We start from the raw sequence: 11,765 nt of genomic DNA, 5'->3' as shown, positions 1-11,765 counted from the left end.
GAATTTTAAACACACAAAACTGAAGATTTAACCAATTCGTTATTTTTATGTAATTTTTGGGTTTTTGCTAGCACACGCGACTAACACGTTAACATACAAACGTTCGAGTCCTTTGCGATAATCCACGCACACCGTTACACCCCGGTGACTAAGCGAACGTTTTAGCAATTATAAATTTACAAACGCGTTCTCAATAGTGAACCTAGAAATGCCCATCTTCGCGCGATCGTGAATCGGTTACATCCGGAAGTCCCTGTCTCGGCCCTAGCAGCTAAGGTCCATGCCAGTTGGACCAATTAAAAAATGACGCTCATATTCACTAGACAACTCTCACTTTCTTCTATCATCTGAAACGTACACTGAAAATTAAGTATCAGATTCACGGTCCGCGCGATCATCCAAGAATACACGCGTATAAGCGAATGGACACACGGTTATAAAATCGAATTTAAACATGCGAAGTTACATACACGCTACACACACACACGCCCACGCGATAGAACACATTAACTTACAAACGCCTTTCGTCATGCTTAGCTTAGTTGACCGCCCGTGATTGATCAAAGCCTGTTGAAATTGCATATTGAACCAATTGTAAGAAAGCTGGGAGTAGTACATCATACTCAACGTGCAACCTAAACAAAATAAGATTAGATGGCAACGCCCATGCAGGTCAATTTTGGGATGGGAAAGAATGTTAGTTCAACAGTTGTGACTATTATGACCGAGAAATTCTCTGCATCATCCGCAAGTGTCATAGGATAGAATTGGTTTTAGTAGGTAGGGAAATGAATCAGGATATATCTTGGTAGATATGGTGATTTAGCAAAGTACGTACGCGTTTGTCATTTCATTTGAAATCAAAGTTTTCAGGTGCGCGACCTGTAGTAGAAATATGAATGCCGTTCGAATAGGTATTTTAAAGGGGCGTCTGGTGTAAAGTGACCCATTGGGTGTTTTCTCTTGAAAATATGGGTAGAAGTAGTTTAGAGTGTATTGTTTACACTGTATTGTTATCGCTGCCTGTTTTTCGAAAAAATTTGCCAATAGATTGAAATCTGCGTGTGGTACAGCAAATACACGCGAGGAATGCATGGCTGCTTAACCCTCCAGCACTCGCGTCGTTGTATTTTGTGCAACACCTTCAGAAAATCTAGCGAAATCTTCTTTCAGCACCAGTGGCTGTTCATTCGGGGAGCCATTCGCGCGAGCGCCGGAGGGTTCATCAGGAAATACACTTTCATTTTTATTTTCCGTCGATCTATGTCCGCAGAGAGTGCGTACAGCGTTGCCAACATTTTTTTTCAAAAAAACTGGAACCTTTCTAGAAAAAAAAACTGGAAAAAAACTGGATGCTCGAAAAAATCTACTATACTCTTGTTATGTTTAAGTCAACGATTCAATGAACGTAATTTTAAGTAAACACGTATGTTCCAAACCTTTTATTGAAAATTTGAGTCAGTTTTTGATATTGCTGTCCAAATTTCAAAAAATATTGAAACATCTGAATTTGAATGTAATTCTAATAGTTACAGTCGAATTTTACTGTTTTGAAGATTTTCAATCTACACAGAATCCACAAAATCGTAAATTTAAGACCCTTTACTAAACTTGAGAATGCACTTAATCCTTTCTTACGATAGTATAGCAATTAGCTGCGAATACAACAAATGTTCATGTAAATATTTGACACAATGTACTGCCACCTTTATGTTTGAGTAAAATTCATTTGAAATCGTATCAAAATGTACATTCTTGTACCGTTTTACTCACAAGTAGTATAAAAAGAGTTCAGGTCACGGTGGATTTAAATCTTATTCTGCGGCACTCTGCATCATCCCATCGCTTGCTTGAAAATTCTGTGAATCGAGTTACAATTTGTGAGAAAGAAAACTAAATAAATGAATATTAAAAAAAACTGGATAAAACTGGCTAAAATTTCAAAAAACTGGAAGATTTTTCCGATTGTCTGTTTGACTGGATGTTGTAAAAAAAACTGGAAGAATCCAGTTTAAACTGGAAGGTTGGCATCGCTGAGTGCGTATCACCAACGCAAGAGCGGGGACTCCGGCATCTACAAGGAAAACTAGCTGCCATGAACGCATGGTTTTACTTTTGGGACCTGAAATTGCTCAACTCAGGAAATTCCAACGACCTTCGCTGGGATTGAACCTAAACCCATTGGGGTGAGAATCAGACACACCACTCAACCGCCGGCGACGTCAGTAAATACTTTTTAAAATTAAATGCTGTATTATATAATTAGCATATTCAGCATCAATTCAGTGATTTCTTTATAGGGAGATTGAGGGGGGGGGGGTATGTTAACAACTTATTTTTCATTCGCAACACAAATTGAGTTTACCGGTCGAGAAAATTTAATTGATAAACGAGCCCGAGAGCTCGGAACATATTATCTGCCATTGTGCGGTACTATTTCTTGGAAGGGAGCGATATTTCTGAAGGCATCTTGTGACGCCACACGAGGTATGGCATACCTGTCTTCAACGGATCCTTAGCTACATTAATAATGTACTTCCCGGTTGGGACGACACACCTGGACAAACAAAAAACTCGCTTCTAAATACATTGGATTCGGACAATTTCTAACATGTAGAGCAAACAGCGCACAGTGGGATGAGTCTGGACTTAAGTCCATATATGAATGTTATGCGATATTCTCGCTAGTATTTTTCTTCTATCAGCTGAGTCATCAGAGACATTTTTGCGAGATTTTAAGTGATTTGAACGTAAAATGAATTTTTGGCAGCTTTTTTAAGAGCATATTTCAGGTGTTTTCTGCATAATTTGACCATAGGAACTACATCCGGTTATTTTAGTTTTTCAAAGAAATGGTTGATTTTATGCATTGCATTACTTCACCAAAATTATCCGTGTGATAAAACTACATCATAAAATCGCCAACAATAAGTCACTAGTTGGTTTAGTTAGTGTTTAGAGAACTGTTTGTCATAAATTTTTATTGAATTCAAACTTTAATGCGATAACAACAACGACGCCCGTGAATGCCCGCGAACACACTATACTCATTCGAAAGCTTTTAATTTTCTCTTTAAAATGAGTATATGCTAGTTTTGCGAAAACTTGCGACAAGCAGTCAAAATTTTAAAAAACTGAATGGAGACGCTAGGTTATTACTAATATTGAATTTGAATAAACACTTTATAGCTAGAATAATGACACGAATACATACACAACTGTCAAACAGTATTGAGAGCATGATGAACAAGGCTTTTACTAGTGATCAAGAGTAATGAGGCGAGTGGAAAGCATGTTTTTTTTAAATGGTAGAGGCATTAAGAATGTTTGAAAATCAGTAAAAATTTTCAACCATCTGAAATAGGTTATGAAATGTTTCTGGAACTATTTCTTGCTAACTTGCGCAATAACTGTCAAAACAGTTGAGCTCTAGTCGTAAGGGTATGCGATATTATCCAAATAAAATAACACCATTTTTAAATGAACCATATACACGAAAAAAGGGTTTTGCATTTATTTTCATTTAATATATGAAATAAGCAATCTAAGTAACTTAAAACACACCTACGAAAAACATCGTTGACCATCTTGTTAATTAGTGAATGTAATAAAACATTCCACTAAGACGCTCAAAATGTTTGTTTTGAAAATGATAGAAAATGTAGCTTTAATATCAAGTAACCCACTAATGAATTAAATTTTCCAAAATTAGTCGAACACATCTTATTTGATCCGTAAAAAACAAAATAGTTATTTTTGAAGCCCCATAATGAGATGTCCATTAATTCGTTTCCATATGAAAAATAAACTCCAAAATAACTATTGAAAAAAATCAGTATAAAAGACAAAATACTTACTTTTGAGCCACTCTAATAAATAGTAAAGTTAATTTCTATTTTTATAATTAAAATAGAAATTCAGTGCACAAAAACTTATTTAAGCAAATTTTTGAACCTTCGCAACAAAATAATTTTTTGAGCCACCCTAACGTATAATGAAATTTTTTTTTACATGTGTTAATATCAAAAACGATTTAGCACACGAAAATTAATACACACAAATTTTAAGAACGATTCCGCAAAAAATATTTTTGAGGCTCCCTAATGATTAGTAAACGCTTATTTTTGAAATGTTTTAATATCAAAAACGAATTCAGCGTACCAAAATTACATAAAATCATCCTATTTGAACCGATACGGCAACGTTTGGACTTTAGTCCACCTTTTGTTCTGAGTCGTGCCACTGTGCAGCGGCAACCTGAATAGTGGTCGCAGTGGTAAAGTTTCCTCTAACAAAAAAAACCTGTTTTAATCCTCCTAGAGGTGCAATTGTGCCTTTCTCATTTCTCCAAACTATGATTTAATAGCAGATTCGTACAATATAACATTATGGAAATGTCTTTCATTCTTATTACACTTGGTAAGTATATATAAGAGCACCTTTTTGCATTTATCGCGGTATCGGTTTGAATCGGAGTTTTCTATGTGATCGCACTCCGCAACCCGTAACTGCGGAACCGGAAGTTGGATGGAGATGGAATTTAATATCAGTTTCCGGGGACGCAACATCTTTCACTTGAGACTAAGTTGATCAAATCGGTCTAGCCATTTTCGAGAAACCAATATAACCGTTATTCTGAATTTGGATGATTCCGGATCCGTCGGTGGTGGCCAGTGTGGCCAAAGAGACTTTGAATGACTGTTGGTGACCTAGATCTACAAATTCAACAGTTGTGTTCACATTTTGGAAAAAATTTCACCTTTTTACATTCATCGCAGAATTCGTTAGAATCGGGATTTGCTGCGTGATCGTACATATCACCCTGTAATTCAGGAACCAGAACTCGGATCCACACAAAATTCAACAACAGCTGATGTGGACAAATCAACAAGTGTTGTTTTGTAACCATACTCCTCAACTCGTAATCCGGAACAAGATGTCGGTTGAAAATGAAATTCAATCAATCAATAGCAACCTATGGGAATATTATACCTTTCATTTGAATCTTAGTTTTTAAAAATCGGTTCAGCCATCTCCGAGAAACCGATGTGTACATTTTGTTAACAAATCCGCACATACACACACATACATACATACATACATTCATACACACAAATATTTTGCGATCTCGGCGAACTGAGTCGAATGTTATATGAGACTCGGCCCTCCGGGCCTCGGTTAGAAAGTCGGTTTTTGGAGCAATTGCATAACCTTTCTATATGAGAAACGCAAAAGAATAATATTTAATTAGCTTAATCAGCATGAGTTCAATGTTATCTTCATGTGATTATATTTTGAAATGTTGGTGGAATGGGTTTGGAAGTGGAGGGAATGGGGGGTTAGTAGAGTGGGAGTGGAGGATGCGTCAGAAATCCTTCATCTTATTTCGGTATACGGGGTGGATGAAGGAAATGCGGGCGTGAGGGTGGTCCAAGAGGAGGGGAGTGATGAAGGAGGGAGGTGTAAGGGCAAGGCGGGAGGGAGGGGCGGCGACGCAATACTCAACTGCATATTTTGCCTTCCATTTGAGACTTGGTTTGAGAAAATCGGTTCAGTCATCACCGATGAACCGATGTGACTTTAATTGTGGAATATGCCCGGAATTCCGGAAACGTCGATAGTGGACAATATATTCAAAGAATGTTTGATTGGCAATCAGTGATCTAAATCTGCGATTACAAGTAATTTGGTGACCATTTCAATAGTGTTTATCCTCTGAGGTATTACGATTGTACCGATTTATATGGGAAATTCCAGTGTATCCTTACTAACACCCATGTAACTCCGGAAGCAAGAGTCAGAACCGAATAAAATTCAGCAGCAGTCAATGGTATTACTGTATCTTTCATTTGAAATCAAGTTTGTAAAAATCGGTAGAGAATTCGTTGGGGAATGGGTGTGATATTAGCTTAGGAACTTGGCGGGTTCCCCGGGGGCCCCATGAACCGTCATAGTTGGCCGATGTGGTCAAAGCTGCTTTGATTGATCAGTAGTGATCCAGATCTGCAAACTAGAGTAATGTTACATCAATTTTAATATGTTTTACATCATTTGAACATCATGGTGGTACCAGTTTATATGGGAATTTGCTGTGTGACCGCACTCTTCAACCCGTAACTCCGGAACCGGCAGTCGGATCAACTAAAAATTCAATAGCAGCTTATGGGAGCGTTATACCTTTCAGATGAAACTAAGTTTGCGAAAATCGGTTTAGCCATCTCTGAGAAAATTGTGTGAGTTTAAATGACACACACATACACACACACACATGCAAACACACATACATACACATGCACACACACACACACACAGACATTTGCCGATCTCGACGAACTGAATCGAATGGTGTATGACACTCGGCCCTCCGGGCCTCGGTTAAAAAGTCGATTTTTACAGTGATTGCATAGCCTTTCTTTATATGAAAAAGGCAAAACCCTCGAGCACTCGCTGTGTTGTACTTTGTACAACACTTTGGCATTTTACGTTATCATTTTGTTGCAAACCACTATGTATTCCTCAGATAACATGCTCTGCGTGAGATATAATCATTTTTGTACCCTGACATACCACAAGTGCAACAATAAAATCTGAAATTGTTTATTGACACCAAGTTAATAGAACGCGGAAAACGAAAAGTTCAGCAAAGTAGTATTCTGTTCAACATATCTCGTGAACTCGATCATGTAGAGGGTTACTTTTTTCGTCAAACTTGTTCAGGAAATCAAGAGCTAGCCTATGGAGGGTAAAATAGCTTGAATTAAAATTCTGCCGCTAGGTAGCGCTAGTGAGCATGTTATTTTTTCAGTTTACTGTGTCGCCAATAAACGTCAGTGAGCATGTTATTTTTTCTGTACTGTATTGCAAATTCAGAAGCAAACCAGAGGTTCTGAATTTGCTTCCCGGGACATCACTCGGGACAAGTCAGTTGCTTTTCACGTTCACATATGTCGTGTGAACTAAATGGAATTTTTTGTGTCTAAATAGTGCTAATTGCCTTTCGCATACAAAGAAAGGAGAGATGGCTAAACCAATTTTCACAAACTTAGTTTCATCTGAAAGATACAATGCTCCCATAAGCTGCTATTGAATTTTTAGTTGATCCGACTTCCGGTTCCGGAGTTACGGGTTAAAGAGTGCGGTAACACAGCAAATTCCCACATGAGAACTGGTACAACCATGGTGTCCAATTGATGTAAAACATTAAAATGGGTGCAACATTACTCTAGTTTGCGGGTTTGGATCACTAATGATCAATTAAAGCATTAGAACTCGCCAAGTTCATAAGCTAATATCACACCTATTGCCTAGCGAATTCCGTACCGATTTTTACAAACTTGATTTCAAATGAAAGATGCAGTAATGCCATTGACTGCTGCTGAATTTCATTCTGATCTGACTCTTGGTTTCGGAGTTACGGGTTAGTTAGTAAGGTTACACTGGAATTTCCCACGCATAAATTGGTAGAATCGTAATACCTCAGAGGCTGAAAACTATTGAAATGATCACCAAATTACTTCGATTCGCACGTCTTGATCACTGATTTCCAATCAAACATTCCTTGAATATATACCATACCCTGTCGATTATTGACGATTGAAGAAGTCCCGGATTCCGGGCATATTCTACAATTAAAATCACATCGCTTCTTCGGTGATGGCTGAACCGATTTTCTCAAACCATGTCTCAAATGAAAGGCAAAATATGCAATTGAGTATTACGTCGCCACCCCTCCCCCCTTGCCCTTACACTTCCCTCGTTCATCATCTCTCCACCCCCCCCCCTCTAGGGTTGCCACCTCTGGAGATGCTTCGACCCGGAGATTTTCAATGCCCTGGGGGGTGGAGGATTATGAGTGGAACTAGACAGAAAAAGGAATAAAAGCGATTGCTCGACATTTTAGAGCAGTTTAATCGTTTTTTATTACTACGTTAAAGCAAAGCAATAAATTTCACGTTTTGCTGGTTTAATCAGGTGTAGTATTTCACTTCCCCGACTAAGTGTTAAGAATACAAAAACACCAGCTACTCTCGCTGTGGAGGATAAGTCGAACGAGCATTGATCTCCTCCACAACTAACAGGAAAAGGCGAGCAAAGGAGGCAGGGTCTGTGGCATCACATGGGAAGCACTATGTGGTGACGGTTATTCATCACCAGAGGTCGCAACAAAATATTACCACAGATAACAGACGTTTAGGCTCGATTTGAATCGTGTGTAAATACCCGCTGCTGAAATTCCGAATAAATCAGACATCTGAAACATGTTTGGCAAACGTTTGCAGATGGCGCAGTGATCACTACAATGCATTTAGAGTGCAGCTGTCAAACACGTGTAGCAAACAGTTGCGCAGATGGCAATAGTGAAACACGGATTTTCAACGTATATCAATTTGAAAGTTTACACAGGTTTTTGAAGACATTTTGTTCTAGCCTAAACGTCTGTTATCTGTGATATTACTTTCCTTAATTTGGAGTAAATTTGATTTGTATTTCATTCTCATTGTTTTGTGAAAGAAATCAGCAATATTTGGTGAACTCATCTTCACCACCTTGAAACGAAGGGTTAGTCAGGCAAAATAAATGTGAAACAGAATAATAGTTAACTTAGACTTTTTAAATATTTTGAAAAGAATAAAATAATTCCACAAAAAATTAAATTATGCTTCTTCCCACCAAACCCGGAGAAATTGATGTAAAACTCGGAGGCCCGCAGATCTCTCCCGAAAACCGGAGTCTCCGGGTCAAACCCGGAGGGGTGGCAACCCTACCCACCTCCCTTGGACCACCATCAAACCCGCATTTTCTTTTTCCAGAATTTCTGACACATCCTCCACTCTAACTCTGTTAACCTTTCCCCACGTCCCTTTCCAAATCCATTCCCCAAACATTTCAAAATATTCTGGTTGCAGTTGAAAATCGAAATAGTGAACTTGCGCCTTTCGATTTTTCTCCTATTTTCAGCATGCGAAGCTAAAGCGCAACTGGTGTAGATGATGCGCAAGTTGATTCTCTAACATGTACACAAGATGCGCTTTAGTTGCCCACTCTGCAAATAGGGAAAAAACGAAAGGCGCCAGTCAATTTTTCGATTTTCAACTGCAACCAGAATATAATCACATGAATATAACATAGAACTCATGCTGATTAAGCTAATCAAATATTATGCTTTTTTGTGTATAGTGAGTCAGCGTCTACTTTCATGGTAGTCGTGGGATACGTGCTAAGTATAATAAGAATGTATATAATTTCCACAATTTTATTGAACAAAACCTAATGAATCATAGTTTGGATAAATTAGAAAGGCACAATCGCCCCACTAGGCGGATTAAAACAGGTTTTTGGGTACTATTTTAGATACATCGTCTAACTAGACACCGAGATGGTACTAGTTACTGACGAGATGAATTCGAAACACAAACAAAATATATGCTCACCAGCGCCGCCTGGCGGCCGAGTTCCGACATATACATTCGTTCATCCAAAAGAACATAATATCCTACCCAAGTTTGCAGAAGAAAGTAGTACAGGTATTCTAAAGACTACCTGAGTTGTACAAAGCACAATGCGCGAGTTTTCGTGTTACAAAATTTGACGCGAGTGCTGGAGAGTTAAGCGGTCATTCAAAAAAAAAACATTTTGTACACAAAGTAGCTGATATAATAGTGAACCGGTAAAAATATCAGAATGATTAGGAAATTGTTTTCTGAGATATCGTGTAACTTAAAAAAAAAACATGTTTTAATCCACCTAGTGGTGCAATTGTGCTTTTCTCATTTATCCAAACTATGATTGAAGCAGATGGTTACGTTCAATATATTTAACATTATGGAAATGTCTATTAAATTCTCACCAACTGCATATTTTACTTTCCATTTAAGACTAGGTTAGTGAAAATTAGTTCAGTCAAGTGTCAACACCGAAGAGGCTTTAGTTCTGGAATATGCCTGGAACCCGGTACTCAGCCCGAGAGCTCGGAACATATTCTCTACCAGTGTGCAGTACTATTTCTTCGAAGGGAGCGATACCTCGGAAGGCATCTTATGACGCCTCACGAGATATGGCATACCTGTCCCGAACGGATCCTCAAGTACATTAATAATGTACTACCCGTTTATGACGACACATGAGGACAAACAAACAACTCGCTTCCAACTACATTGGATTCGGACAATTTGTAACATGTAGAGCAAACAGGGGCAGCCACAAAAGATAACCTGAATAGTGGTCGCAGTGGCAAAGTTTCCCCTAAAAAAACCGGGACTTCCGGCACTATCGATAGTGAACAATATATTGCAATAATCTTTGATTCGCCATCAGTAATCTAGGCCTGCAAATCGAAGTACTTTATGTTCATTTCAATAGATTTCGAATCTATGAGGTACTATGATTGTACCGGTTTATATGAGCAACCTGTAACTCCGAAACCAAGAGTCAGAACTGAATGAAATTCAGTGGTAGTCAGTGGGAGTATTATGTCTTTCATTTGAAATCAAGTTGTTAAAAATCGGTTGAGTTTTCTGGGAAATAGGTCTGATATTAGCTCGGAAACTTAGTGAGTTCCTCGGGAGCATCCGCAGTTTTTATCTACAAGAAATCGACCGCCGTAACCGGACGCGGATTAAAGACCGTGGATGATATTTTCCTGTACCCACGGATATAGACCCTATGATTCCACTGGCATGTCCGCAGAGGTAGAGTCGGAGCTTTTGCACCACATACAATAGTCCGTTACCTGAAGATGGCAATAACCATCGGAGAAACCGTCGCCATTCTCAGGCACCTCGCCGGTGCATCGTTTGAGACCAGCAAAACAACCCGCACGGGCAGTCCGCAGATTATCATCGTCAGCACCGTACGCCGAAGCGTCGGCAGTAGCATCATCTGCATTCCGACCGCCTACATCGCTAGCAGGAACCGTTGCTGCACCGGCATCACCAGCAAACACGTTGGCAGCATCAGCATCGTCAGTCGAATCGCCAGCAGAACAGCAGCAACATCAGCATCCTGTCACCCGCCGGCCGGCAAATCACACACAACACACACACACTGTAAGTTAGGTTAATTAATACAATTTATCATATTGAAACTTGTCCACGTATATTGATCTCTTGATCGGTTCTCCCTGTAAAAGCCGACCCCGAGAGCGAGAACGCTACACACGGCCGAGCTAGCCACCCTAAAAGAGGCTGTTGTAGAGTCCACCCTCATTAGATCCCCGTGGCCAGGGATCGAGGTCGTTAAGCTGCACCCATCTGGTGTTGCCGAAGTAACAGTTTTGCGTTCTTACTTGAGCGACCGAAAATAAAAGTCGCAAGGATAGAATAAGCTTCGTAAAACCCGTTTTAAATATATTTGAATATAAAAATCGGAAGTAAATTTCAAGCGTAAAAATCGAACGGAGATTCTTCAGTATAACAATCACTTAAAAATGTCCACCCGTAAAACTCGGTAAGAATGAGCCACCAGTATAAAAATAAACAAATCGTTCGCAGGAGTATCCGTATATCGCGATGTTCAAGATTCAAAGTCGGCTAACAAAAACTACTTTGTATGAATCGGACATATTTTCTTCCAGTTTTTTACTGAAGGTTTTTTCATCCGACTCTTGCAGAGGAAAGTCCTAGTCCGATTTTTATGCTTGAAGTTTATATCCGGTTTTTATAATCTAATATATTTGAAACAGGTTTCACGAAGCATGTTTTGTCCTTGCGACTTTTATTTTTGGTTGCTCATTTGAGTAATAGAATTCATTTTCATTGCCTACTATA

Source organism: Topomyia yanbarensis, chromosome 2 (genome assembly GCF_030247195.1).
Source record: "Topomyia yanbarensis strain Yona2022 chromosome 2, ASM3024719v1, whole genome shotgun sequence".
In the NCBI taxonomy this organism is placed as follows: Eukaryota; Metazoa; Arthropoda; class Insecta; order Diptera; family Culicidae; genus Topomyia; species Topomyia yanbarensis.
The sequence above is the reverse complement of the archived record's forward strand: the minus strand, read 5'-3'. Positions refer to the sequence as shown.